The 6,735-nt window shown below is 36.2% G+C and overlaps 1 long non-coding RNA gene across 2 annotated transcripts; it reads right to left on the bottom strand.

The window, feature by feature from the left end:
- Nucleotides 1-431: 431 nt before the first annotated feature.
- Nucleotides 432-1,858, bottom strand: LOC102579283 (uncharacterized). 2 transcript variants are annotated; one of them, XR_367044.2, is made up of 4 exons: nt 1,791-1,858; nt 1,340-1,461; nt 839-926; nt 432-531 (listed from the first exon to the last, which is right to left on the bottom strand). It is a non-coding gene; the product is annotated as an uncharacterized lncRNA (long non-coding RNA). The 2 variants fall into 2 exon arrangements; XR_001473107.1 differs by having other exon boundaries at nt 432-527.
- Between the last annotated feature and the right edge of the window lie 4,877 nt (nt 1,859-6,735).

Below are 6,735 nucleotides of genomic sequence, written 5' to 3'. Positions count from 1 at the left end.
CGACCCTTCAAATTTGATCACCTCCATTTCCCTACACATTTAAAATGTACAACAAATCAGATTGCAGCAGTTATAGAGGAGGCAAGAACTTCCAGATTCCATATTGCAGTAGTTCCACATTGTAGAATGCAGATTTTTTGAATCCCAAATTGCAGATTACAGTTTTAGATTGCAGGTTTCAGATTACAGTTTACAAATGAAAATTTAATGGCCAAAAGACTTTCAAAATTTCGTAGTCCACTTCAGGCCAAAGAACAGGGGCAGCAGGAGAAAAATCACAAGATACTTTAATGCAGACATGTAAATCAGGATAGCAGTCGCACAAAACAAAGCATGGAAAAAGAGGAAACTCAACATCAAAGTGTATGCTTTTTTTATCAATGGAACCTGGGATATCGAAAAGATCATTAAAACTGCACTTTCAGATCTTGTTGCGACCATTCTTGTGACTCAAATTCACTACCAGCCCATGGTTTATGATCAACCAATCTGGAAGCCCAATGCAAATGGAGAATTCACTTGCTCGTCTGCCTGGGATTAGATTAGAGAGAAAAGAAACCAAAGTTTTTTCTGTCACAACCTGTCAACTATTTCTGTTGCTATAAACCAGGAAAGACACACTGTTTAAATAGTTCTTTCACAGTAAGTGGGAAGACACACTGTTTCTCCATTGGACCTCCACCACTAATGAAACAACAGACAAATGATCATGAGATTCTCTTTGTAGAATTCCATGGAAAAACAAGGAGACCGAGTTGATGGATGATCAAGCTTAGTACAAGGGATAAAATGTATAACATGGAGAAGGAATACCCTTAAAACATGCAAGAAAGTATACCTTTGCCAAAATATACTTCTCTTTTTCATGAAAGGCATCTTTGGGGCTTGGCTTGGAAGCAGATTGAATAGCATCAACATTTGTTAATCTGAATGAATTAGTCATTTTACATGAGGTAACACCAGCAAAACATAGTTTCTAAAAATATTTGAGCTAAATGAATGTTATAGCATAATGGCACATGGGAACATTATCTATCTGACAATGTGTACTTAATAGATAGGCTGACCCAGGTAGAATGTCAAATTGTAATGGAAAAATAGATTGTATATTAACTAGTTCAATTGAAGAATGAATAGAAGTGTGGAAATAATCTTGGGAACTGTTAAGTTGGAATTTTGTGATCTTTGATATCTCTCAACAATTCGTCTTTTCTTGGCTGGGAGAGGACCTTTCACATTAAATCTGAACCCAAATATCAATAAACATACAAGATCTATAGAAATTTATACCCATACAAGAATGACTTTCTTGTATATATTATCAACTAAGGGTACATACCCGTCACTTGGAAGTTGAAGCAACTCCTCCCACACCGAGTTACAATAAGAATTACCCAATGTGCGGAATAGATCCAAGATGGTAGGCTCCCAAACCCTGACATCTAATAATATGGACCTTACCTGCAAATGATAAGTATCTCAAATATCAATCAACTCAACATGCCCATATATCTTTCATTTTGTTACTTTCTGCGGACAGTAAGTGAAAACAAGTTATACTTCAAAATACATTTCCAAAAAAGATTCAATAGCTATTAACCTTCTATAATGAATAGTGTATTGTCATGAAAGTAATGAAAATACTCATCGTCTCAAATATAAATGCATGTGGACCAGTATAAAATTGAATAAACACCGTGAACTAAATGGAATTAATCTTTTTTTTAAGAACAAGGCAGATGTTTGTAGACAAGAGGAACAAAGAAATTTCAACATGGATAAAAATATACCTTTGAGATATGAACACCAAGGTTCCGATGAATGCTCGAGCATTCTATACAAATTAGGATGCCAAGATGTAAAGAAGCCCAATCAGGTTCTGAAGCACCACAGTCAGAGCACTTGTCATTTCTAGGAACTTCTCTTTGAATCTTAGAAACAGAAACAGAATCAGGCTGATTGACTCTTACAGAAGCTAGGGCATTTTCATCATTAACAGACCCTTGAACATTCAAAGAACCAGCATAGATATTGTTGCTACTATCAATGTCATTTTAGTTAAGGTCGCAAGTATTACCACAGTTGAAGCATATATATTTTAGTTAAACTCATCTCTTTCTTTTCTAGTCTTGGTCGAGTTGGTTCATTATCTGGCCAGTTATTAAGAATTTGGATATGCAGATAGATATAACATAGTTTGTGCAGGAATATAACATTATGCTGTCTGGTGCTATACTTATACCCTTTTAAAGTTAAAAAAAATTAAAAAAATTCAGTAAGTACTATTCTGTGACAGTAAGCTAGGGCCAGTTCACTATCAATGTGAAACCTATAAAGATTTCAGATGATCAGTTCACATTCTTTATTAACTTCTATCATCATATTCCTAAGGCACAATATCTAATGTCTCGCACAATGAAAGAGATGTAATGATGCATATGAAATTAAATTTGATCCTATTAATTATTGTATCAACATTCAAAGACAATGCTTGGTAAATCAAGTAATCACCTTAGGCTTCAACTTAAAAACTTGATCAAGATGTTAACTACATATTCATATGCAGTAATGACAAGAAACAATGGTAAGAGTTCCTATGGAATGTGTGATAAGATATACTAGCAGAGAGTAAAGTTGTCTACATGGTGCTCTTGACACTTCAAGCACCCAGCACCTCACTTTATGGAAAATAAACTAAGGAGGTCTTGATCATACGGTCGAAGCACTATAGCATAACCTCACAAATAATCAGTCCAATTGCATCTATTGGATAACAATTTAGTCACCTTACAAATAATTAGTCAGGAAACAAATAGAGATGTACGAAAAAAGTGTGTAAATTATCTCAATGATACGAGAAAAAAGTCAGTATATAATTATACAAAACATGAGATAAAATGTTGAGATACGTTTAACCCTGCACCTTCTCTGACCAACATTAGTGAGCGTACAACATTTTTCAAGAACGAGCTGGAGTGAGAAAACTAACCTGGTGATTCACCATACCTGGCTCCATATTTCAGGTTAGAACAGAACTTGAGTAACAAGTCATTTTGCAAATACTGCCTGCTGAGTATCCTTCCGCATAAAGTGGTATTCTCACCCCAAGTTCCTTTAATCGGTTCACTAAATCATAAAGAAATTCAAAGGTGAGATTGTATTGTTTGTTAAAATCCTCTTGCACACTTGGCTGGATCATAAACCACTCTCCCAACAACTTGTGTACATGAGAATGGATGATTCTCCAAGGCACTGGATATCGCTCACAAAACCTCAAATATTCTATCAGTAACTCAGCATGATCTAGCTTATCGTCTTCCTTCATTCCTGCAACACACAATCCCCATTCAGCAGTTCGATATCCAGCAAAGAGGGTTGGATTCTCAAGAAGAGGATCTACTGAAAGTACCCCATCAACACCAGTTTCTTCCAAGCAACTGTGTACATCATCGATATGTCAACATAGAAGACGGAAAGAAAGCTCCGAGTTGTCATCTATTGGTCCCACTATAAGTTTGGGCTCTCCTAGCTTCTTCCAATGAGACCACGCTCTCTCTATCTATGACTCCCCTTTCAAGTACCCATTTGAACGATTCAGAGTAACGACTGTGTTTCTTCTACATTCAGAGCAAGGAATGGATTAACTTGTAGGGTTTAGGGTATGAGATTTTTATTTGGGGAAAAACTTTTGATTTGGGCAAAAAAATAACTCCTATTTTGATATAGATAAAGAGCAGCTCCTATGTTAATTTGGGGTAAAATGTTTTTTAGAGTATATTTCTTTGTATATAATATTTCTTTTATGAGTTCCTTTATTGACAAATTAGAAATTAAGGGGGGGGGGGGCAGTTAAATATATTGGAGGGAATACAATATTTTAGTGAAAATTTTGGGAAAATTATAATGCTACACTTGTAAAGTGTTGTTTTTAAAATTATAAAAATAGCACACTTTAAAAGTGTAGTCATATGTGTAAATAGGTGTTGTCAATTATATCATAATCTGACAACGTTTATAAAGTGTAGCCTATACTACTAAAGAGCACGTTTTACAAGGGTTGCCAATATTATCGTTGCCAAAAGCTAAAAACTAAAGATACACTTTAAAAGTGTACCCAAAAATATTTTTGGCAACACTTTATAAGTGTTGTCTAGATTTAGTGTGGCCTTAGGACTAAAATGGTGTAGTGTATCCAAATAGAGGGTTTAAGGGCCGAGGGTATCAAGGGAAGTATCCACCTAGTAGGCCGATTCAAGTAGCTCTGCTGATTACTAAAGGTGGCATGGCAGGTGCAAGTGGTCAGATGGTTTAAAATTCATAGGCATCATAGTAAGGGTACTAAAGTCGTGGCATCCAGTTAGGTTCAACCGAGTTTTTCCAAAGGGGCACTCCTAGTAAAATTTTCTAAGAGTGTGGTGTTGTTGGTCTGTTTCCTCGAGAGTGTCCCATGATCAATCATCATGGGAGGTAGGATAAGTTAGGTCCATATTGCCAGTAGGGACAAGCCCCCAGAGCTCCTGTTTAGGGTACTAGGGGTGGTCCCCAAGGTACTGTTGGTGGTCCTTACGCAGGAAGATGGAGTGGTCTCGGTGGTCATATATATTCTTTTCCAAAGAGGCCAGAGGGAGAAACCTCGAATGTTGTTATAACAGGTTTTATCTCTATATCCCATCATCCTTCTTATGTTTTAATTGATATGTGGTCTACGTTTTTATATGTGTCTACTTATTATGCGTTGTGTTTCGTTTCTTCTTGTGAGCCTATGTATGTGCCTATGCATGTAGCTACCCCTATAGGTGATTCTTTGGTAGTGGATCGGGTTTATAGAACTTTTGTAGTGATCATTTTGGGGTGTGATACCTTTTTAGACCTTATTGCGTTAGATATGGTGGATTTCGACGTGATTCTAGGCATGGATTAGTTGTCTCCCTGTAATGTGATCTTGGATTATTTCTCCATGATTGTGAGTTTTTGTATGCCTGGTATTTCTCCTCTGGTATGCACCTGTTTTGATAGTCATATGCTGAGGGGTGCGATCACTTTTATCATTGCTCGGTTGTTTGTAGAGAATGGGTGTTTAGGTTACCTTGTTTATGTCTGTGATACTAGTGCTGATATTCCTTCTCTTTAGTCAATTCATATGGTTAGTGAGTTTATTTATGTGTTTCCTACTGATCTACCGGGTCTTCATCCTAATCCTGATATTGATTTTGTGATTGGCGTTGAGCTGGGTACATAAAGAGTTTCTAATTCCCTTTACGAATGGCTCCAACTGAGTTGAGTGAGCTTAATGAGCAGGTCTTAGACATCTTGGGAAAGGGGTTAATCCGACCGAGTGTATCTCTTAGGGTGCACGTGTCTTATTCATGAAGAAGAAAGAATGGTACCTTGTGATGTTAATTAACTAAAGGCAGCTTAACAAGGAGACCATCTAGAACAAGTATCCCATGTCACAAATTAATGATTCATTCAACCAGCTTCAGGGTATAGTGGTGTTCTATAAGATTGACTTGAGATTGGGCTACCACCAGCTAAGAATTAGGGAGGTGGACATCCCTAAAACTTCATGTAGGACTTGGTATGGCCATTTGATGAGTCAGAAATTTCTACTCATTTAGGAATTATTAATAAATGATTTAGTGTCCTAAATTCCTATTTTATGCTCATAACTGATGTTGAGATGTTGATTCATACTCTTAAATTTTACCTAACTAAAGAAGTATAAGCGATCGTTATCAAGTAAAGAACCCAACTTGTAGGTTGGGGTCGATCCCACGAGGAGTATGGTTTAGACTTAAACTTAACCTACGATTATATTCATGTAGTCAATATATTTTCGAGACAAGTAAGTAAAGGGGGGGGGGGTTGTGTAACAAATAACTGATTGTAGTTTAGACAACAAGTGAGCAAGATTTGAACTTTAGTTGTTATCAATGAGAGAAAGAAACTAGGGTGTAAGTATTCCCCATAAGCTCATAATGTGGTAATCCTAGTAATAGTGATCCTTTCCTAGTGTTTCATATGCAAAGTGGTAAGTTATGTATCCCTAAGTCCTTGGTCCGGAAAATAGAGAATTTCACCCCGCACCTTGGTCTGGCTACGTGTGTATAATTTACTAACCCTTACCTTTACCTCATATTTGACATCACATCAATGTATGGCTTAGTTTTCACCCTTGCACCAATTGACATTAGACTATTAAATAGTGTCACACTAAATCTATGTTGATAATTGTTTTCTTATTAACTACCTCCTTGGTCCGGCAAGTAGCAACAAGGCGAGTTCTAACGTTGGCCACCATTAAAAATACTTCTAAACGAAAGAATTATCAATGGATGCAACAACACTATTTAAGAATTATTTTGTTACTATTCATACTTTGTTAATCGTTCATGGTTTCCAAAACCTTAGTTGTGGATTTAGTTACCCATACTACCAAGAACACAATTCATATATTTAGAAGAAGAATTTATGAACTTACTTAATGAGTAGAAGAAACCCGTAATCTACAATTGAAAATCAAAGCATGAATCTTTCCAAAGAGAAATGAGGAAATCAAATTGCTAATGTTTGCAAGTTAATTCCCAAGAACACACCAAGAACTAAAGTTAAACAATAGTAGCTAACCACCAAAACGAGGTTTACATACCCTATTTATAGAAAAACTTGTCTCAAATAAAAAGTAAACAAAATAAAGAAATAAACTGCTGGACACGACTTCAATCGATGAGACTG

Source organism: Solanum tuberosum, unplaced genomic scaffold (assembly GCF_000226075.1).
Source record: "Solanum tuberosum cultivar DM 1-3 516 R44 unplaced genomic scaffold, SolTub_3.0 scf00054, whole genome shotgun sequence".
NCBI lineage: Eukaryota > Viridiplantae > Streptophyta > Magnoliopsida > Solanales > Solanaceae > Solanum > Solanum tuberosum.
Note: the sequence above shows the minus strand (reverse complement) of the source record. Positions and strands in the feature narration are given on the sequence as shown.